Source organism: Heloderma suspectum, chromosome 1 (assembly GCF_057233095.1).
Source record: "Heloderma suspectum isolate Gila_16-S chromosome 1, 16-S_ref, whole genome shotgun sequence".
Taxonomy (NCBI): Eukaryota; Metazoa; Chordata; class Lepidosauria; order Squamata; family Helodermatidae; genus Heloderma; species Heloderma suspectum.
Window position 1 is genome coordinate 298,037,980 of NC_139458.1, and position 23,365 is coordinate 298,061,344.

At 44.4% G+C, this 23,365-nt stretch overlaps 1 protein-coding gene and 1 long non-coding RNA gene across 2 annotated transcripts in view; one reads left to right on the forward strand and one right to left on the reverse strand.

Moving 5' to 3' along the window:
- KCNQ5 (potassium voltage-gated channel subfamily Q member 5) overlaps positions 1-23,365 on the forward strand; it is a 485,338-nt gene that overhangs the window by 335,152 nt on the left and 126,821 nt on the right. The window lies entirely within an intron of this gene.
- On the reverse strand, positions 10,993-21,583 carry LOC146359259 (uncharacterized). The gene is made up of 6 exons (XR_014786599.1): positions 21,518-21,583; positions 20,555-20,755; positions 17,397-17,459; positions 16,775-16,881; positions 13,952-14,059; positions 10,993-12,274 (listed from the first exon to the last, which is right to left on the reverse strand). It is a non-coding gene; the product is annotated as an uncharacterized LOC146359259 (long non-coding RNA).

Consider the following 23,365-nt stretch of genomic DNA (forward strand, 5'->3'; position numbering starts at 1 on the left):
CCTCACTTGCAGACTTTATTCAGGTTTTGTCTCTTGGTTTGTTCCAAATGAGCTCAGTTTGGCTTCCTGGTCTAGCAGCTGCTCTTCTTTGTGGCCTTTGTGTTCCTTCAGCTCCTCAACCTCTCACAACAAAGATACCACCTGATTACTCTTCCTCAGGCAAAACTCCCCAGACAGACTCCCCCAGATGCCTCTCAACAGCCCCTTATCTTCACTCCAGTCAGAACCCTCCATGCAATCAGCTTTGGTGTGGCCAACATTACATCACACTATTTCTGTTTAAACTTCAGACCAATGGGGATCTTTAGAATGTTCAATTATTCTCCAGTCAGATGGTACCACTTTCGATCCTACCTTCCCATATATAAAGAAACCTGGTTTCATTTCTCTCTCAGTGATAACAGTAACTGCCACTTAACCAGCACACCACATTTACAATGCAGCTCTCTTCAGGCACAAACCTCAAGTAAAAGGCTTACATTTTCCTTCTACTGTTCAGTCATTTAAACAGAACAGGACAGTTATACTTTAACTCCAGTTTTACCTCAGTTTCTTCATAGATCCCAAAGGGTGTAAATGGTCCTCTTCCTCTCCATTTTATCCTCAAAACAATCCTGTCAGGTAGGTTAGGCTAAGTCAGTGACTGGCTGAAACTCACCCAGTGAGCTTCATGGCTGAGTGGGGACTTGAACACTTGAACCCCAGTCCCAATCCAACACTCTAGCTACTACACCACACCAGATTCTAAGCTGTACTCCTTCAGAGTGTATGTAGGGGCTCACATGATTGAATATCCTTCTGTACAAAACAAATCCTCTGTACACAAAAACTAGGTGCCAGGGAAAAGCTTTCTATAATGACTATGCTACTGTAATGACTGTACATTTGTGTTAGGATGGCCACTTGCACAAGACCAAAGGAGAGAGATTTGCACACACACAAAAATGCATATCCTAATATATAAGTATAGATACAAATTTAGAAATAATGAATATGCTGTTTATGGGCAACTTCAAGGCCCTTGCTGCTCTCCCTCCTTAAGGTTCTTTATCTTTAAACCAGACTTGGACTAGACAGTCCTTCAAATAGGGGATGTCTTCAAATACAGGACTGACCTTTGACAACCCTTCAAATAGAGGACTGTCCTCTATAAAGTAGGGGGATCTTCACGACAACAGAATGAGAAGCACGTTGGAGTATTATCTGGATTTTCATGGACTCAGCTTTGGTCTGTCAGGGACACATGAAGCAAGAAAACCCGAGTGTACTGTACCTTTAAAATCCATTTCTCAGGGGTCACACTGCGCTTGAAAGGAACATATTTCCAGGTTTGGTGGTGGGGAATAAAACTGAACATCATCAAACTGGCAGGGGCTGCTCAACCAATAAGAGAGGTTTGTTTCTTGCCCTTGTCTAGGCTTCCCCCTGCTACTAAATTATTATGAATGGAGAGTGACTAATTCACAATTCTGAAAGCTAGAAACAGCGCCAAAAGGGCAGGCTAGATTCTTGCTCCCCATGAGAGCACTCCACCAGTGCAAATAAGCCCCATTCCAGCAAACAGTAGGGAATTAATCCCCCCTCTCCCCAATGTGTGCACTTTTCAATGAAAGCCAAAATCCCTTGTTCTCCAGTGCAGCATCTGAAGGCTCCCCCTGAGAGCACCCCCCGCCCCAAATTTCACCCCATTCCAGCAAACTGTCACAGAGTTATTGCTTCCACCACCACCCTGTTTCTCCTTCTCTGCGCACTTTCTCCCTGCTCACAATTACAGGCTCCCAAGATCTCGCCAGATCACTATTGTGATAAAGCTCTTAGAATCAGAGAAGCAACTTTACATTCAGAGGCAACTTCCCATCCGGGAAGAGGTGTGCCTGCTGCTGCTGGGCCTGCTGCTGCTGCCGCCGCCGCCACCAACACCAGGCCTTCCCTGCAGACTTCTGCCTGGCAGACTGCCAGTCCCTGCAGGACCAGGCCCCCAGGTACTGAGCCAGCTGTGCTGCTTCCACCTGCCCCTTCCTGGAGGGGCTACATAAGCTGGCTGGCTGAGGTGGCCTGGGAGAGCTAGGGCCTGCAGGAGAAGCTGCCACCATCCGGGAAGAGGTGTGCCTGCTGCTGGGCCTGCCAACGCCACCAACACCAGGCCTTCCCTGCAGACTTCTGCCTGGCAGACTGCCAGTCCCTGCAGGACCAGGCCCCCAGGTACCAAGCCAGCTGTGCTGCTTCCACCTGCCCCTTCCTGGAGGGGCTACATAAGCTGAGGTGGCCTGGGAGAGCCAGGGCCTGCAGGAGAAGCTGCCACCATCTGGGAAGAGGGGTGCCTGCTGCTGCCGGGCCTGCCGCCGCCGCTGCCGCTGCTGCACTGCCACCAGCACCACTATCACTACTGTGGACTCCTGCCTGGCATTATTTTTAAGGGGATTCTTTAGTTGTTGTTTTAATTTCTGGGGGATTCTGTTGTGTTTTTAGGGGTGGGTAGCCTGCCTGATAGGTGGGAGTGAGGGGGCATGTGTCCACTTGATGGAGGCAGTGGGGGGAGTGTTGGGGGCCAGAACATACTGAGGCTGGGTGGCAGGCGCTGGCGGAGCGCTAGGGGCAGGCCATGCCAGGTAAGGGGAACAAGGGAGAGATGTGTAGTATCTGTCCCCAGCTCCAGGCCTGTCCAGAGCCAAAGGATGGCTGGGGGAGGCGTGACTCCGTCTTCTGGCCTTTGTTTACTGCTCTGCAATGCCAGGTCTGTTACCCAGAAAACCTCCCTCATCCATGACATGAAACTGGATGAGGGTGCAGACCTGGCATGTATTATGGAGACCTGGCTGGCCAAGGCTGCTGCTCCAACTCTTACAGCCATGTGTCCAGCCAGATTTTGGTATGCACAGCAGCCGAGGGCTGGGGATCGGGGAGGTGCAGTGGCTGTTATCTACTGAGAGTCCTTGGTCTTCACCAGACCCCCTCTCCGGGAGACTAAGGTTGCTGAGTGCATGTACTGGGGGTTGGGCCCAAAAGACAGTCTGGGGATTCTGCTCGTGTACCATCCACCCCGCTGCACGACTGACTGCCTGGCCGAGGTGCTTGAGGTGGTCTCTGATGTGTATGTACAGTCCCCTAACTTATTGGTGTTGGGGGTCTTCAACGTACATTTAGAGGTCATCCTCACAGGAGCACCTCGGGACTTCATGGAGACCATGGCTTCCTGGGAGCTGCACCATATTCTAACTGGGCCCACCCATGTAGCTGGTCATGCACTAGATATTGTGTTTGTTTCTGGAGAAGCAGGGAGTGATCTGGAAGTCGGGGGTATATCCACCACCCCCTTGTCATGGTCAGATCACTATCTGGTGACATTAGACTTCTTGGTTCCACAACCTCTCCGCAGGGGTGGAGGACCCATTAAAATGGTCCGCCCCAGGCGTCTTATGGATCCGACTGGATTCCTGAACGCACTTGGGGATTCTCTGGGGCATGCCAATGGCCACTAGGTCAAAACCCTGGTGAGTGGCTGGAATGCCGCAATCACTGGGGCATTAGATCGGGTGGCTCCAAAACGCCCTCTCTCCCTGAACAGGGCTCGGACTGTACCATGGTTCAATCCGCAGTTACGAGCTCTGAAACAGGAGGTGAGATGGCTAGAGTGTCAGTGGTGGAAGTCTTGCTCCAAAGGCAATCAGACATGGGCTAGAGCTGTATCTTCAGCCTACCACGTGGCAGTGAAGGCAGCAAAAAAGGAATATTATGCTGCTTCTATTGTGTCTGCAGAGTGCTGTCCCAGGAGGCTGTTCCAAGTGGTCCGGAGCCTGGTCGGTCCTGTGGCTCCGGAACCACTGGAGCATTCTAAGGCCTCCTGTGAGGCTTTGGCAAAACACTTTGCAGATAAAATTGATCAGATTAGGAGTGTTACTCCACACGCTGTGGATACAGTTAGTGAGCAAGAGGTGGCCTGTGGCAAACCGGTTTTGTGGGATCAGTTCCAGCTTCTTCCTTCTGATGAAGTGGACAAGGTGCTTTCATCTATAAGGCCGACCACCTGCTTGCTTGATCCTTGCCCATCTTGGCTCATTATGGGCTGCAGAGAGAGACTGGGTGAAGGGATCAGGGCGGTGGTGAATGCCTCCTTTGAGGAGGGAGTGATGGCATCAACCCTCAAGGAGGCAGTGATAAGACCGCTCTTAAGAAGCCCTCCTTGGATCCCCAAGTTCTGAACAACTTTCGCCCAGTCTCAAATCTGCCATTCTGGGGCAAGGTGATTGAGCGGGTGGTGACGATGCAGTTGAAGGCACACTTGGAAGAAACTGATTATCTAGACCCATTTCAGTTGGGCTTCAGGCTTGGGCATGGGACAGAAATGGCCTTGGTTGCCTTAGTGGATGATATGAGGAGGGCTCTGGATAGGGGTGAATGCTCCTTCCTTGTTCTCCTCGACCTCTCAGCAGCTTTTGATACCTTTGACCACAGTATCCTCCTGGACCGCCTGGAGGGGTTAGGCATTGGAGACACCGTATTGCGGTGGTTCCAGTCCTTCCTCTCCGGCAGGTACCAGAGGGTAGCACTGGGAGAGGAGGTTTTGGACCCGTGGCCACTCACTTGTGGGGTGCCACAGGGTTCCATCCTCTCCCCGATGCTATTTAACATCTATGTGAAGCCGCTGGGGGCTATCATCAGGAGGTTTGGGGTGCGGTGTCATCAATATGCGGATGACACACAGCTCTACCTCTCATTCAAATCTTCACCAAGGTTGGCCATAGAATCCCTGTCCAAATGTCTGGAGACGGTGAGTGGCTGGATGGGGAGGAATAAGCGGAAGCTGAAAAAAAGTACCTGACAAGACCGAGGTACTTTTGGTGGGAGACAAGAGGAGGCTGGGGGATGTTGACCTGGTGTTGGCTACCCTTGAAAGACCAGTTCTGCAGCCTGGGAGTCATTTTGGACTCCCAGCTGTCCATGGAGGCTCAGGTATCAGCTGTGAGCTGGATAGCGCTGTACCAACTCCATCTGATAGGGCGGCTGCGCCCCTTCCTTCCTGACCATCTGCTCCCATCAGTAGTACATGCCCTGGTCTCCTCTTGTTTAGACTACTGTAATATGCACTACGTGGGGTTACCCCTGAAGACGGTTGAGAAGCTGCAGCTGGTACAGAAAGCAGCAGCTCGCCTGATCAAAGGCAGCCACTGGCAAGATAGCATCATTCAGTGCTGAAGGAGTTGCACTGGTTACCCGTAGTTTTCCGGGCCAAATTCAAGGTATTGGTTTTGACCTTTAAAACCCTATATGGTTCCGGCCCAGCCTATCTTAAGGAGCATCTCCAGCAACACCAGACAGGCCGCTTAAGAAGATCAGCCTTGGATGGCCTTCTCTCTGTCCCATCAGCCAGGACAGCTAGAGTGGTGGGGACTAGGGAGAGGGCCTTTTCTGTGGTGGCCCCTACTCTGTGGAACTCCCTCACTAGGGAACTCCACCATGCCCCCTCTTTAATGAGCTTCTGCTGTGCATTAAAAACGTGGTTGTTCAGGCAGGCATTTGGGGTGGGTTAGGGTATTTTAGAAAACGTTTGTATTGTAGAATTTTATTGTTTTAAACTGTTTTATTATATTCTGTACATCGCCCAGAGTGGCTGTTTAATAAATTTAATAAATAATAATTATTTAATAAATACATTTATTAATAAATTTAATTAATAATAATAATACATAAGATCAAAGAAGTGACATTACACAGTATCAGAGATGCAATTTAACACAACAGTGGAGAAACAAAGTGAGGCGAACATCAGAGAAGTACATCATCCCCAAGACTAATTACTCCCACTGATGAAATGTGAGTGCAGGGTGATTCTGCAGGCTTGAAAGACTGCTCTGGGGCTTTTGAAGTGCTGGAAAAGCAGGCGAGTTACTTTAGTTAACTAGGTTATGGAGGGCATGGCTAAGTGAAAGACACACCCCTAGGAACACCCGATCATACCAAATTTAAAGTGGAGGGATGGGCACAGAGCAGCTGAACCACAGGGGAGCTGAATTAAAGAAAAACAACGGACTAAAAGTACTCTGCAAAAATGCGGCTTCCCCACAGGTAAACTTCAGGGTGGCTGCAGAGTGGCCACAATGTCATGTGTCCCTAATGCCTTTAAGCCACAGCAGTATCTGGGAAAGCCTCCCATGTAGACAGTCCCTAGGACATAGGGCCACCTTTATTTCCATTGTGTTTCCTCAGCGCCTTACAGATGTTGACAGAGGCCACAATGAATGCAGGGGGAAGCTGCATCCTGACTGCAGGTTCTGTCCCCAGCCTACACATATTCGTTAGAATTTCAAAAGAGAGCTTATATGCATACTCTTTTAACTTTCAAAGAAATACACCTAGATCAAGGATAGAACCTGCCACTGTGGTGTTGGTCCATCCTGTCTGTGTGTGAGAGAGACAGACAGGTACTGCTACAGGGAATTCTAAGTTGTATACTTTGCTACTGGATGAGTGTTGAGGCCCAATGTATGTGCTGCAAATCTGCTATGGAACATCTGCCCTTTCTGAACTGTATACCTTAAAACATGGTCCAGTGTCCTCTGCAACATTTTGTTATTCCATGGTAGATGTGCAGGGCCCTTTGGGAGATGAGAAAGAGTTCTGTGAAGCCAGAATGTTTGAAACCACCAGTCTCAAAGACTCTGGTACCCGTGATGGTAGAGCAACCATGGAGTTTGAGGACATAAATCTACATCTTTTATGTTTTCAGATGTTGGCAAGTATAACTGCTGTGAGAATAGCTGTGGGGAAACACTGATGTAAAATACATGATGTACGGATGTCACACGTTCAGGTTTCCCAGACACTGTACAATGGTGTTTAAAGATGTGTGTAAAACTCATGTGTGATGTCTTCGCAGTATGCGTTAACTGTAAGGAAAAAAAATTGGTGTTACACGAGTGTTCCCACATCAGTTATGTGAGGCTGCCCTCAGGTGTATATTGTAGTTTCAGACTGCTAGAACACTTTCTTTGTTTGCATTAGTATTTTCAATGTAATCATAGTCTCAAAAAAAAATCATAGCCACCTTTGGTGAGTTTGTTAAGCTGAAATCACTAACCTGATGATATATTTCACAAATAAAAATGCTAGCTTGTCTGCTTGCTTTTATGGTCTTCAGTAATTTACATTTTAATACACAGTGTTCTTTTTTCTGTTTCTTTCAAAACAACTAAATGAATGGACTTATGGTTGTGCAGTTTCCAAAGTGACATAATTTTTCTCTTGATAAATGCTTTTAAACCATTGATGGGAGCATTTATCTTGGTTTATCATACACATTTACAGTTGTTCGTTTATCTAAAATTCATATCTTTGCATTAAAGACAGCCAGATCATATTCAAGATTGAATAAGAGAGTTTGAAACAAGAACTGCTTATCTCTAGAGAAAAATTAGCCTAGATAACCTTTGCATAAATCTTTTTTCCATTTAAAAAATGTAGGAGGATGAATTACATGCAGGATTAAAAAAATAAGTAGAACTGCCTCTGTCAGTTCAATGCAATCACATCAGAGGCCACTAGCTTAAGCCATTTTATAAGCTAGTAGATCATACTGCTTTACCTCGCAGTCTAAAATGTTTGGTGGCTGACTTTAGTAAAATTTTACACAGTTTTGTCCCTATTCCAGGGGTACTAGATCAAGCCTTTTATCTGAATGTAAGGACTGTGTTTCATTTTGGCATAGTCCCCCTTCTCCTTCGCCCCTAAGCTTATTGTTAGGCTGACCATATTTCCTTGAGACAAAAACGGGATATTGGGATGACAAAAATGGGATGGGGTTATGTAATATTCCGCTGTAATAAAAAAATAGCTAACAGCCAGTTGAACCAAAATATGAGTCTGAAAAGTCCGAATCAAACTGAATGTAGGGCAGAAAGAATCTCTATGGGCGGAATGATGGTAGAAATAACAGTAAGACTCACCGTCCTGGCTCCCACACGCTGAATGGGGCTTAGTGACCGCCTCTTGAATTCCCTACCACTGCAGACAAGCAAGGGGGCGGTGTCTGATCTGATCGTCACTAGCTCAAGAAGCCTGGCCCTGACTGGATGAAGTAAACTGAACTTCCTCTTTCATCACACTAGTAGTTTTACTGCACGCATTGATTAGCATGGAGCCTTATGATAAACGCGTTCAGTTTTTTACCAAAAAAAAGGGACAAAATTGACATTTATATTAAAACAATGGGACGGTCAGGAAATATGAAAAAAATGGTACTGCCCCTTTTAAAACGGTATGTATGGTCAGCCTACTTGTGGATCTAGCATAATTTAACAAAGTGAGGTGAACCACAATCATTACTGAAAAAGGCATTCATTGAAACAATCCAGAAAGGATATGTCTGACACATTTTGAGTGCAATCCTATCAATGTTTACTGAGACATAAGTCCTACTGTGTTCAATGGGGGTTATTCTCAAGTAAGTGTGCATATCACTGCAGCCTTCTAGTGCAACCCTATACATATCCACTAAGAAGTAAGTCCCCTTGAATTTAGTGGGGCTTACTCACAAGTAAGTGTATAGGATTGCAGCCTTTGAAAACATGATTTTATTGTGTTTTTGTGTTGTGTTGTGTTCTTGTGAGATACTTTGAAGTTTTATAAGGAAAAATATAGTATAGGTAATTTACATAAGTAAATACATGATACAACTCTTTATCAAAGGCAGTGGTCGCTTCATGTCTCCTGCATGGGATATTTTGTCCTTGATAGAATGCTTACATATCATACTCAAAACACATTAAGCAATGCTTTAATGGCTGGAGTTTATTACAAAAGGGACATGCTTCTTGTGTGTCCTCTTTACGTCCTTTAAATCAATGGTTTATATTATAAATTATTTCGTTTTAAAAAAAGTGAAGTAGAAAGAACTGCCTAGAAAGTGCCAAGTTCCTGACCACCACCACCCCAAAAAAAACTTTAGGTAAGCAAACAGAATGTTTAGCTCAAGGACTGTGGAACTATTTGCTAAACCCACACTTAGAAAGTAGTTCCCAGATGGTGAAACGAAACGACACACACAATAATACACTTCACTAGAAGGCCTATAATAGACTTTCAAATCATTATTCATTTGCCATTTTTATCAAGAAACCAGGTGAAATGCTAAATATACAAGAACAAACCTTTGAAAGTTAATTTGTTTTTATTACACAGTGTGTACTGTGGTATGTATGTTGGTTAATTTTCATGATTGACCAACATACCACACTACACAGCCATGCAATAGACAACTTGATGTTTATTTCAGTGACTTGTATTCTAAGCCTAGGCTATTGTAGGGAGCTTTTCAGCATCTAGGGATGGCAGAGAATTCTGCCACGGATCTTGGTGAGGTCGAATGCCAGTGCATTCGGCCCCCCGAACTCCGTGGCAGAACGGCCTGCCACCCCCCTGGTCCCCCGCGGATCCCCCCCGGGACGAGACTTACCTGGGGTGGATCTTCCGGGCGGCTGTGGCAGCGGCAACGGCAGCTGGTCTTCCGACTGGCCACCACCACTGCCATTTCCAGTCTTTTTAAAAAAAAAAAAAAAGACATGATAGGCTACGTAAAGATTTACGTAGCCTATCATGGCTGGGTTTAAAAAAAACCAAAAAACACACAAAGTGATAGGCTACGTAAATCTTTACGTAGCCTATCATGGCTGGGTGGGTTTAAAAAAACAAACAAAATCGTGTACGCAAATGGCGGCGGCTACGGCCGCCACCATTTGTGTTCCTTATTTTTTACCATCTTAGTCTACGTAAATATTTACGTAGACTATGATGGCGAAAATAAAGGGGAACGCAAATAGCGTAGCGGGCCCTATTTGCGTCCCTTTTTGATTTGCTGTTTTAGCCTATGTAAAGATTTACATAGGCTAAAACGGTGAATCAAAAAGGGACGCAAATAGCGCCCACTACACTATTTGCGTTCCCCTTTATTTTCGCCATCATAGTCTACGTAAATATTTACGTAGATTCAGACGGCCAAAAATAAGGAAAGCAAATGGCGGTGGCCGTAGCTGCCGCAATTTGCGTACGCAGTTTTTTGTTTTTTCTTTTCCCAGAGCCCTCCGCTCTGGGAATCCGGAAATCTGGCTGCGGATGGCTCTGGGCTGGGCTAGGCCTGGCCGGCTGCTCTGCGGAGCTGCCGTGGAGCACAATCAGCCATCGAGGATTCTGGAGGGGAGGAACGGATCACCTCCCCCCCCGTCGAGGATTCCGGGTGGAGGGACGGAACGCCTCCCCTCCCCATCAACATAATCCGCGAAAGGTAAGTCACTTTTGTACATCCCTACATGTAACTCCTTTGCTGAGGGAACTGCACTGGCTGCCTATTTGCTACCGGGCCAGGTTCAGGGTATTAGTACTAGTGTACAAAGCCCTAAACAACTTGGGACCAGGATACCTGAGAGAGCGCCTCCTTCCCTACCAACCTGCCTGGTCACTGAGGTCATCAGAGGGCATGTTCCTGGTGGTTCCACATGGACCTGTGGCCCGGTTGGAGTCCACCAGGAGAAGAGCCTTCAGTGTGGTGGCCTCCTTCCTGTGGAATTCCCTGCCTTTAGAGGTCAGGCAGGCGCCAACATTGTGTTCCTTCCAGCGCCTCCTGAAGACATTGTTCTTTCAAGAGGCCTTCCTTGCATGACCAGCCGTGGTTTGTTGAACTCCACTTTGTTGGGATTTGTCTTTTTTAAAAAAATGTTTTAACTCTTTTAACCATTGTTTTATTCTTTTATCATGTTGTTCACCGCTCCGAAATCTTCTGATGAGGAGCGGTATATAAATATTGTAAATAAATAAATAAAATAGATGTTTTCAGTTGGGGTGGTGAAAATATTATTGGACGTTGGGGTCTAAAATATTCAGTGCAGAATATACTGAGAGGAAAATAATTGATTTGCATGCCTGTAAGATTTCAGAAATATTAGAGAACCCAGAGCCTTCAAACAATTACAGGCAAAACAAAACAAAACCCAGTTTAAGAAATCTAGCTTTTTAGAATTCTTCTCTATTATGACAAAGACAGTATCACTGCACTATTAAACTCAATTCATATACACTTTACAGTGATTTACATTTCTCAAGAGAGAGATTAATTGATTTTGAAATCACTCCGGGGAAGTCACTATAAGAAAGGAATTGCTCAGAGGCACCAAGGAAGGAGCAGAAAGCTTACCTGTGGTGTAAGAAGAAGAAAATGTAAAGCATTTTCAGTTTGAACAGTGCATGAGCAATGTATAGGAGATCCTATTCTAAGAGGATAATGAATACAGATGGTACAGAGAAGGAGATTCCGTGTAGAAACAAGTTTTTTTCTACAGAAAGGCCAGAGACCATAAAGTAATGAGTGTAGCTACAGTAATTAATAGCTCTTGGAGTCTGTAAAGCAAGTTTTGTGTCACATTGTAAACATACTTTTGTCACAAAGTGACAAAGGAAGAATGTGTTTATTATTGTGCATATGATATAAATGCTGTAAATAATGGTGACAGGGCTGCAGTTTGATTGCTTAAGCATCAGTTATAAGTAGCTTAAAGCTGGGTTCAGGTATTTATTTACTTCATTTTTCCCCATGCTTTTGTTACAGAACTCAGGGCAACATATCCACCACCCATTTTATTCTTATAACACCAACCCTGTAAGGTAGGCTATATTAGGCTGCAATATGATGATGGGTGCAACAGGCTGAATGGGATTTGAGCCTGGATCTCCCTGGGTCCTATCTACACTGGGCATTTAATCTGGGGCGGGTGCAAGTCGAGGTCCCTCATGATAGATGATGCAGTCGCGACTTCGCAGCCATCCGTGGTTTTCACCCAGAAAATGCAGAGTTCCAAGGAGTCATTTTACTGCGATTTTTTGGGTTTGCTGCAGGTCTGTTCCTTCCCTGAAACTGACTTCGCATTTTGCAATGGTCATGTTGTAGGCGCGCACAGTGCCTGCGTCACTCTGTGACGCCCCTTTACTTCCCCCATCCCTTCACAGCTGCGCAGTTACAGTGGCACAGAGGGGTGTTTTCATCTATTTAATCATACTTTCGCAGAGTTTTGCATCTTTGTGTCTTCACAACAGTTGTGGACTCAGTACTCAAGGGCTGGGGAGGCAGGGTGTCTTGGGGAAGGACCAACATCATTCCAGCCACCATTTTGGAGTGATGGCTAGGCACGTAGCGCTCATGCTTGTGAATGCGAACCATCGCAAGAGTCTCAGTCCAGGGAACTGACAAACTGATGGTGTGGAAATGAAGGAGCACAGAACACCCACTTTTTACCTAAAAAGGGATGGAAAGACACAGCAGAGCCCCTAAGATACAAAATAGCTACTGAAGTGTCGCATCCCCACACTCACGGGACTGCACAGCTGCACATTTCAGTAAAATGGCCAAAAAAAGATGGCACGGCAGGTCTGTAAGGGAAGCATGCAGTACATCACGAGTATATCACAGGGCATGCTGACTTGAAGCCGCATTGCTGCGCAGTTGCGAAGGGGTGGGGGGTCAAAGTGGTGCCATATAGATGCGGCCCTGATCTTACTCTGATACTCCAACCACTACACTACACAGGCTTTTTTAAAGAGGAAAACCACAGGGAACTCACTCCCCCAAATATATTTAACACAGTGATTATTTTCTCACAACGGACACAAAACTCAGAGAAAGTTAACTATGCTTAAATAACATTCAAAATAATGGAGCTTAAGAACTCATGGCTTAATTCTAAGATAATAGATAGTCTCCAGAAGAACACAGAAGGGCTTGCACATGTGAATACCTGTGTCAGTTTGCAGAGTGAGATGACCCACTAAGTCAGAGAATGAACCAAGTTGGGGAATGAAGGAGCAAGTTCAAGCTTTTACCCTAAGGCACCCCTGGCCTTAGTGTGTATAGTTTAGATTCCATGTTATAAACTCAGTTCATTCACCCATTGTTTAATGTTTTGATTTTTGATGGTCTGAATGATCTTCCAAAGTCCTTCTTGGTTATAGCCTGGGCAGCTTGCTTTAGTAGTTACATTTCTTTCCTTTTATAGAGTTTAAGCCTGCTTATCTATTGTTTTCCTAGAACTTTAAAATGAGAATAATAGGACAAGGGCAAATATCCCCATCCTGGTTCTAAACTCTAACATTAATCTCTACTGTGGCTGTCAAACACAGTGTCAAAACATAAATATTAATGTTTCAGCTTGTAATATACTCATATTCCAGTTTTCGTTCCCCAAAACGTATAATTACAAAACACTGACTTTTTAGAAATTTTCCTTGCGATTGTATATCAGACACCTTCAAGGAGCTTGATTGCATTGATCATCTCTGTACTGCAGCATTGTACATAGGCGTCTTTTAATAGACCCTATACCTCTACTTTTAAACTATATTTTGACCCTTTTGCTTTCTGACTAGAATCTTACTGTTTTAAAAAAAGAAAACACAGCTGCTGTTCTTGAGCATGCTGCATTTTAAAAGAAGTGTGTAAATAAGGAATAATTGAAATATGTCAATATAAAAAGTATAATACACAATGTCTAACAATAAAATGTCAATACATAATTGAAAGGTAATGTAACAGTATGATGTAAATCAGGGGTGAGCAGCTTTGGGAGGTCCAGGGTACATTTCACTCCTGGACCCTCCCCCCTTGGGCCACTGTCAGCAGGGCACCATGCATTTCTTAGCGTACCCTCCCCACAAAGTAACAGCCCCCCCCAAACCCCAGTGGTTTGCCACCAAAATCTAGTGGCAACTGCTCCAAACCACTACAGGGTGGTATAAGGGTTAAATTTTGGTGCTCTGTAGTGTCTACAGAGTGTCAAAAGGGTCAAATGTAACTTGCAAACATATTTTTGCCATTTTTTCTGTAATTTTAATTGTTAAAAATTTTACGGGTCAGTGGAGGGCAGCAACAGAGGACAGGGGCCATACCAGTGGGCAGTGGGGGTCACGTGTTACTTACCTCTGATGTAAATAAATGGAAGAATCTATTCCTTTAGTGTTGAGTAAGAAAATATCACAGTGATATCAGAGTCTATAGGATCACAACTGTAGATCTGCAGCCACTGGCCTGGTTCAAACATAACAAAAACATTCAAATGGAAATATCCTTAACATAAAAACCAAAGCATAACAAACACAGACATTAAGGAAAAAATTCTAATTCATAAGTAACAAACCATGGTTTATCATTATAACCCCATTTCCCTCTTCCTTCACAACTGGGAGATCAAAAACTTCCATTTCTGAACTAACCACAGTTCCCTGTTAAGTCTGAACTCAGGGAACTGTGGTTTGTTCTTCTAACAATGGTCAGGTAAAACAAATCAGGATCAAACCATAGTTTGCTTTCCTAGTTTGTTAACTAAGTACAGATAGAACAACCCACAGTTTCTGAAGTTCAAATATAACTGAGAACTGTGGTTAGTTCAAAAGTGGAAGCTTTTGATCTCACGCATGTGAAGGAAGAGGGGAATGGGGCTGTAATGACAAACCATGGCTTGTTCCATCTGAAATAGAATTGTTTACTTAGGGCACAATCCTATCAGGGTAAGCAGCCGCCTCCAAACTCGGAGGCGACCACCTATCGAATGCAGGGCAGGAGAAGCACGGAGGGGATCGTCCCCTCCGCGCTTTAGCTGCCCTGCATTTGCGGTTAGACAGCCAATTTTGGCTGTCTAGCCATGGGAAGTCAGAGTGGGGGAAGTGGCGGCCGGACGTCATGTTGGATGTGTCGTACCGGCATTTCCGAGTTCTCCACCCCAGTACACCCCTAGCAATGCCCTGTTTTTGCTGCTCCGTGCTCCTCTTCTGAGTGTGGCGCGCAGGGCCGTTCCACACTGCCTACGAGGCAGAGCAGGAGGGGGTGGAGGTCGGTTCTCAGGGAACCAACCTCAGAGTGCGGGCCGGGCTCTGAGGTCAGTTCCCGGGAACCGACCTATCCTATGGCTGCCTAGCCACCAACTAGCGCCATAGGATTGCTCCCTTAATGTCTATGTTTGTTATGACAGATACTTTAGTGTGATAAATCTTGTATTAATGTTATTAGGGGGTACCTGGAAACACTGTTTCCTATTCACATGGGCTATGGCAGGGGTCACAAACCTTTTTGGACCCATGGGCACATTTGGGAATTTGAGCAACTGCTGTGGTCATCACCACAAAATGGCTCCCATGGAGGATGTGGCTGTTCACATAATGGCTGCCATGGGGGCCTGGCTAGTGAAGGGGGGGGAATAATGAGGCTAAAAGCTAGGGGGGGCAAGAGTTGCTTCCTAGCCCACCCAATCTTCTTCTGTCCACACAGACCTTTCCCCTTCTCTCTCTCTCTCTCTCTCCCCCTCCATCCCAGCCTCTAGCCTCACTATGTCTCTCCCACAACCCCTTTCCTTGCTATTTCTCTCCCTTTCCCATCCCTGGCCTTCTTCTTCTTCCTCTCCCTTCCTAGCCCCTAGCTTTGTTCTTTCTCTCGCACTCACCCTTTATTTTGCTGTTTCTCTCCATTCCCAACCTCTAGCCTCGCTATTTCTCCCCTGCCCACCTCTTTACCTCACTTTTTCTCCCCACTCCTAGCCTCTAGCTCTGCTGTTTCTCTCCCCTCTACCCCTTTGCCTTGCTTTCTCTTCCCGCCCAGAACAGCTGATCAGCGGCAGGTTCAGGAATAGGAAGGAGAATTTGTCCCCCTAACATTTTTCATTTTTTATTTTTTTGAAGGAGGCAGGGAGTGAAGAGCTTTGTGAGTGCTATTGGAGGCGTCCACAGCTCCTATGGTGCCTACAGGTCCTGAGTTGGGGACTCCTGGACTATGGTCTTTCAGGCATTGCACAAGTAGAGACCAGTTTATCATACTTAGAATGTGTTGGTTTGAACAAAGTGTAATCAAATATATGATAAATCAGACAGGTTCCCTTACTATTGGCATGTTCTATTGGATATGCATGATTCTGTTCTTGCAGTTGTGCGTCTTTCTGTCTCTGTATATTACAGGGGGTCCAGATGCCAGTGTCTTCCATCTGTAACCCTCCCATACTTTTCCTGTGCTTCCTCTGACATTTGTTATTACCAGAAAAACTCTGTTAAGGAGGAAAAGATGGAATAGCTGCCCAGTGCCTTTTAACTGGTAGCACTGGAAGCCCTCTGTCTGGAAGCATCCCTACTGTCTGAATTTGTTTCTTCCTCCTCCCTCCCTCCCTCCCTTTTCCTTTTGTGTTGTGTCTTTTAGAATTTAGATCATAAGCCTGAAAGTATGAATTATTTTATTGATATTTGGGAATCTTTTTCATCTGAAGAGCAGGTAAAAATGCTTTAAATAAACAAATACTACTATTCAGTTCCATATTATGATAATTAACTGAAATGCATGAACATATGATTTGATCTAAACTTCAATCTTGTATATTACATGGTATTTTATAAATGACAGCTTATTAAATAATTCAGAATCGGTCTGTGAAGGAGTATTGCAGACGGAGCCATATAGAAAAGGTTGGATTAGGGAGGACTTCCCGACCCTCTCCATTCATATATATATATTCATGCCCACCAAAGGCTCCCTATAAAATCTATCCCTTGAGAGATTAGAGCCCACTCCCTCTATGTGCATAAGGCTTTCAAGAATGCATATTGAAAATGCCTTGCAGAACTATAGTAGATTTTTGTATGGAAAAGGTTGACTGAAAAAATAGTTCTAATTATGAATAGCAATACTTGTAACTTCTGAGAACACCATTTTATTATCAGTGGAAAAGGCTGCTCTTTACAAAGTAGAAGATGCTGTTTTTCTCACCTGTTTCATGTGTCTTTCTCAGTTATTCAGTTTTACAGACCATGTTCTGAACAAAGTTGTGCTGAATAGGAAAGAGCAGCCAAACCTAACTTAGAACGGTGATCTCACTGAAAGAAAAGGGATTCATATTATTGTTAAAAAAAAACTATAATCTGTGCAGCACATAAGATGTTCTCTCAAAAGAGCAGGAGAATTATGAATTATGGATGGTTTAGTCCCTTTTCTCCACATTCAGCCATTTATTTTAAAATTACAATGGATTTTTTAAAAAACAACCATTTGTGTGATTGCAAGTATTTCTGATGGTTCAAGTCTGAAATTCTACTTTGATGTTCACCTCAAAATATGTCTTATTCCTCCATCCAACAAAGGGTAATACCACTAGTGAAATAAACCTGTTTCAGAAATGTGTTTAATGTAGAGTTTAAAAGTGCAAGACATGCCTGCTAATTAAAAATTATAGAAGCCCCCAGTCAGTACAGTGTGGGTTATAATTCTTTTTATGAATTTTTTTTTCTGGATCCTGTTAAATTAGGGCTCATATTCAATTTATGGAAAAGGACTGTCCCATCCCTGTCCCCACCTCCCAGTATTCAGATATAAAATTACTCTTGGCTCATACCTTCAAAGGCAGTTAAGTCCATAGCATCATGGAAATTTGGCCAGGATTTGGTCCTAGATACAGCTGTTAAAAAAGGGAAACACACAGACACACATACTCACAGTTTAGGCTTCCTTAATAGGCTATTGTCCTCTAATCTTTCATTTGTTCTCTCACTTTTTTATCCTTTTAACCAACATGTCTAGTTATTCAAAGCAGTATTTAGCTCCAGTTTAAAAAACCCAAGCAACACATTACTTGTTTCAAGGTATTTGATAACTTCAGCCCTGTTTATAAACTAGGTGCATAAATCAGCATCCAGGATGATAATCTGCACAGTTATAGAGTACACAGTGGTGTCTAGTCTGAGCTTCTGCCTTGTTTAAACCCTTCTGAAGGCATTCCCAAGGTCCAAAAACCCTGAGTAGCTTTGCTGTGGAACAGCACCCTAGGAACTGCAATACTGCAATCACAAATCCCTTGGGTACATGTCCCTGGCTATACAAGGCAACATGTAGTTGTCTTCTTATGGGATTAATTAAAGGTAACTGGGGGAAGTCCCACTGTCCGCATGCCAGTGGGACTCATCACTAGTGCAATGGGGAGCTAACGGTTCTTAATGCAAGTGAAAACAAGCAGAGATGCTCATCTGAAATGGGGCAAGTCAGCGGAGTGCTCAGAAGAGAGCTCCACTCACCTGTCTCAGTTCGGAACCTCCCCATTTCTGTTCACGTCAGGTATCTTATGACAAATGATATTAAATGATTGTGAGTTAGTCCCAAATATGACGGTGGAAATCTTTCTTTGCAGATATCAGACATGCAACAACTGCAGTTGATTTATGATAATTGAAATTAACGTGTACATTTATCAAAAGCGTGTTTACTAATCAGCTCAACATTTCATAAAATATCCCATTACTGAAACAGAAATTTCAGTGCACAAGGGATACTCATAGGTGGCAATAGTATGGAGAAACCAGAAATACTAGTAGTATCCAGTTTCCATGCAAGCATTCCTGATATGAACTCTGTAGCGTGTCAGGAGAAGATGCTGCATTAGAAAGTTATTGTAGAGGAATGCAACCTTCTTGATAGTCTATCATTTTACATTTATGATTTTAGATAAGAATGCTTGTTTAATGAGAAACTTAGGGGGGAAATTAATGCAGCCTTTGAGTGTTGATTTGGCATGCATTGTATGTTCTGTCCCAGGTCTTTGGCATAGCTCGAGTCTTAATAGGCAGTGGAGGCTGTTGGCTCCGATTTCGCTGGGGCTGTAAATCCATTCTAGGTTTTAGTCAGAACCACCCAGAACTCTAATGGAGTTGTCCAAGGTGCTGAACCTATTTTGGGGGTGGGGTTCAGCACTTTGGATAGCACCTTTAGAGTTCTGGCTGGCTGTGACTAAAACCACAGTGCAATGGCGGTTTTATTCACCATTGTATTCATGAAATGTATTCATTGCCCCACTGAAATCAGAGCCACCAGCCTCCACTGCTATTAGGTAATCTCATCTGTGAGTCTAGGTGAAACTCAGTAGCATCAGTGGGGAAGCAGTATCCCAGACACCCCATAAGGCAGCTAAGGTGAGTCCCAGGAAAACAGAGCTAGGTCCAGGAGGGCAGCATATTCCCCAAGGTGCAATGCATAGCATAGGACTGGTTCAGCATCATAGGCAAATGATCAGTGACTACACCAGCAATCAGGGCCAGCCCTCCCATGAAGAAAGGTGAAACCTCTGCCTCAGGCAGCAGAGCAGGAGGAGCAGCAACATGCGCACTCCCCCCCCCCGCCTCATCCTCCAGCAAGTGCTCCGAGGAGCCCCACTGGCCAATCTCCCACTGTGGCATTCACCACAGCAGGACAGCAGGGCTGGTAGGGCTCTCTGGAGCAGCGGCCTGCTCAGCGACAGTAGCCCCCGCTCCGGACATCCCCACTGTCCCACTCTCCTCCTGTAACAGATGCCGCAGTGAGAAAGTGCTAGCAGGGCTCCCTGGAGCAGCTGCCCATCTTCTGGGGATCCTCACAGCAAAACAGAGAATGGGTGGCTACTCTCAGCCACCCACCCTCTGGCTTGCACTGAGAATCCTGGGGTGATCTCCTGGGACACCGCTCCCACAGTCCCTGGCTCTGAGGAATGACTCTCGCAGAGCCAGGCATTTAGACCTGGATAGCTCTCTGAAGAGCCGTGATGGCTGCTTTCTCTGTTCAATGTGGTTCTCCAGAGGGCAGGTGGGCATGGCAAGGGAGAAGGCTCCAACTCTCCAAATGCCTGCTATTTGCTAAAGCACACGTGGGGTAGTAAACTACCTCCTTGCAAAATGATTAAACGCATGCAGCTGATTTTGCATACTGTAAAATGATGCACTATAGTTATTATAGTGTACACTTAACTCTTATCTAATTTCCTAAACATCATCTTTCAGATCAGCACTTAATACTAGCAGAAGCAAGCGCATTTGCTGTTGCTTGTCACACATCCTGTTTGCTCTAATTTGTCTTAATTTCCTTAAACATGAGTAAATAGATATGCTTTGTGGTGTACTGGAGCACAGGAAAATAATGTTAAATTTCTTTGCTTTAGAAGATGAGCCTTTAAGTGAAAGTGCATCTTGGATGAGCAATGATAATTTCTTAAAAGCTCTGAAGTTGAAAAGTTAAACAGATACCTTAAATAGTATTATTAATCTAGTCTCAAAAACTGCATTCTGCATGATATTGCCCATTCTAACAACTAACAGTGCAATCCTGTACACATCACCTGAGAAGTAACTCCCATTGAGTACAATGAGACATTGCCAGGAAAATATAAGATTGCAGCCTAACAGAGCAATTCTGTGGTCCCTGGGATGCTATCTCAGGGGCTATAGGATATGGTGGGTCCCCCTGCTCTTCCACCCTCCCCCGGCCATAGACAGAGATATGACATCAGAGGGAGAGGGAAATCTGAGTGGAGATCTTTCCCCACACTGCATCCTCCCAGCCACCATGTAAAGTTCTGCTAGAGGCCCATCTAGTGAAGACAGGATTTTAGAAGGGCAGAGAGGTGGATAAAGGTTCCATCATTCCATTCAGCAACAGTCTGGTAGGATATAGGATTTCCAGAAGCCTCTGATCTCGGAGGCTTCCATCTCATGGGTGGCTGTCCTGGAGCCACCTTAACCATTTGAACCTTACCTTAAACATTTGAAAAAATCATGGGTATAACCTCTTCCACTCATGTTGAAGGAGAGGCCATGCTTCTTCTAGCAGTCTGTTCCAGTGTCTTGGGGGCAACAACTGCAAAAGCCCTGCCGCTTCCTCCTTCCATTGTGAATGGATTTCTGGGCAAAGCACTACCAGAAGATTTTTAAATATGGCCAGGACATAAGTAGACTTCTGAAATTAACAACATGTCATGTTCATTAACAATTATGCCCCCATTAACCTAACCAAACTTGAGCTATGTTTCACATCTTAAGGAATTATATTAATTTTCTTGGAATCTTATCCTTGACATATTATGTGACACCTTAGTGGTGCTTTTTAAATAGAATTTTCACTTGGGGTGAGTGAAGGAACTCAAATCAGTACTTTTAACCTTTTGTAAAAATACAAATTATGTAATAAAATAATACTGTGACAAATGTATTTTAACATTAAATGTTATTTAAAGACACTTAACTAAAAATCCAAATTTCTGAAAGAATAAACATATACAACATATGCCAGCTACCAGGAATTTGACATTTTCTGCATTCTGTGCCTTGGATACTTATCACAGAATGCAGAAATGGGTTCTGTGATAAACTATGAATGCCTATGGTTGTCTTTAGCTCACTGCAACCCCCTACACAGCTTTATGAAGCTCAGATTTAAGGTGATTTACTAGATTTTTAAAACAATCTAGTTTTAAAATTTTAAAACATTAGAACAGTTAAACAAATGTTTTAAACATTTAAAACATTAGAACAGTCCCATTCTTTGAATACTTTTATGATTCTTTTATATATTCTCTATTAGAGAATATATTAGAGCCAGTGTAGTGTAGTGGTGAGAGTGACGGACTGGGAGCTGGGAGATCCGGGTTCTAGTCCCCACTTGGCCATGGAAGCTCACTGGGTGACTTTGGGCCAGTCACAGACTCTCAGCCCAACCTACCTCACAGGGTTGTTGTTGTGAGGATACAACGGTGAGGAGGAGGATAATGTAAGCCGCCTTGAGTTCCTTGCGAGAGGGAGAAAGGCGGGGTATAAATGCAATAAATAAATAAATAAATAAATTCAGTTTAGAGACAACATGAACATGTTTTCCCATTCTTAACAGCCTCAAATAAAGTACATTCTGTAATATTGTTGTTGTTAACATAACATTAAGTCATATGCCTGATGGTCAGTTTTTTGTGCATCTTTCTTTGGATGCTGCAATTCTAATTCTTGTTGGTGGAGAGAGTAGTTTCATCTATTTTGAGCAGGTATATTACTTTGTTTGAGGTGATTTGTTTGACATTTTGGTTTGAAACTGTCTTTTTCTGAAACCAGTTGTAGCAACAACAGCTGAACAGTGCTTAGCAAGAAGACTTACGGTCAAGGCCAGAAATATTGGAACTATTTTGGCAGTTGGCTTCTGTACACCACCACATTGAAGTTGAAAGGAAACACACCCAGATGGGAGCGAAGTCAGGACTTCCAGCTGTAATTCAAGGGGTTTGACAAAAGTGGGACACCAACCATTCAGGAAGTACAGCCTTTGGCATACGCACCCTCCCCCCCCATCGTTGGTGGCTCATAAGTAATGGAACGATGGCTGACAAGCAGCTGCATGGACAGGTGTGGCCTGTTCCCTGGGTACCCCATGACCAATCAAGCAGATAAAAGGCCTGGAGGTGGTTCTGAGTGTTACATTTCCATGTGGTAGCTGTTCACTGGAACTCCCAACATGAGGTCCAAAGAGGTGTCCATGCGAGGGAAGGAGGCCATCATTAGGCTGAGGAAACAAAATAAACCCATCAGACAGATAGCAAAAACAGTGGGAGTGGCCAACACAACAGTTTGGAACATCCTGAAAAAGAAGGAATTAACTGGCAAGCTCAGAAACAGCAAAAGGCCTGGCAGACCACGGAAGACAAAGTGGATGACTGCAGAATTCTGCTCATGGGGAAGAGGAACCCTTTCACAACATCTAGCCAGGTCAAGAACGCTCTTGAGGAGGTAGACATGTCATTGTCAACATCTACAGTCAAGAGACAGCTTTATGAATGTAAATACAGAGGCTTCACAACAAGGTGCAAACCACTGGTAACGCTCAAAAACAGATAGGCCAGATTAGCCTTTGCCAGCAAACACCTAAAAAAGCCTGCCCAGTTCTGGAATAACATTCTTTGGACTGATGAAACCAAGATTAACTTGTACCAGAATGATGGAAAGAGAAAAGTATGGAGAAGGAAAGGAACAGCTCATGATCTAAAGCATACCACATCATCTGTCAAACATGGTGGAGGCAGAGTTATGGCATGGGCATGTATGGCTGCAAATGGAACCGGGTCACTGGTGTTTATTGATGACCTGATTGCTGATGAAAGCAGCAGGATGAATTCTGAAGTGTATAGGGCTATACTTTCTGCTCAGATTCAGCCGAATGCTACCAAACTGATAGGACGCCGCTTCATATTGCAGATGGATAATGACCCAAAACATACAGCAAAAGCTACCCAAGAGTTTCTGAAGGCAAAAAAGTGGGATGTTCTTCAATGGCCAAGTCAGTCACCTGATCTCAACCCAATAGAGCATGGTTTTCACTTATTGAAGACAAGACTGAAGGCAGAAAGACCCACAAACAAGCAGCAACTGAAGGCAGCTGCAGTAAAGGCCTAGCAAAGCGTCTCGAGGGAGGAAACTCAGCATTCGGTCATGTCCATGGGTTCCAGACTTCAGGCAGTCATTGACTGCAAAGGATTTTCATCCAGGTATTAAAGGCGATTCTTAAGTTTGAAATGATGTTGGTTTGTTC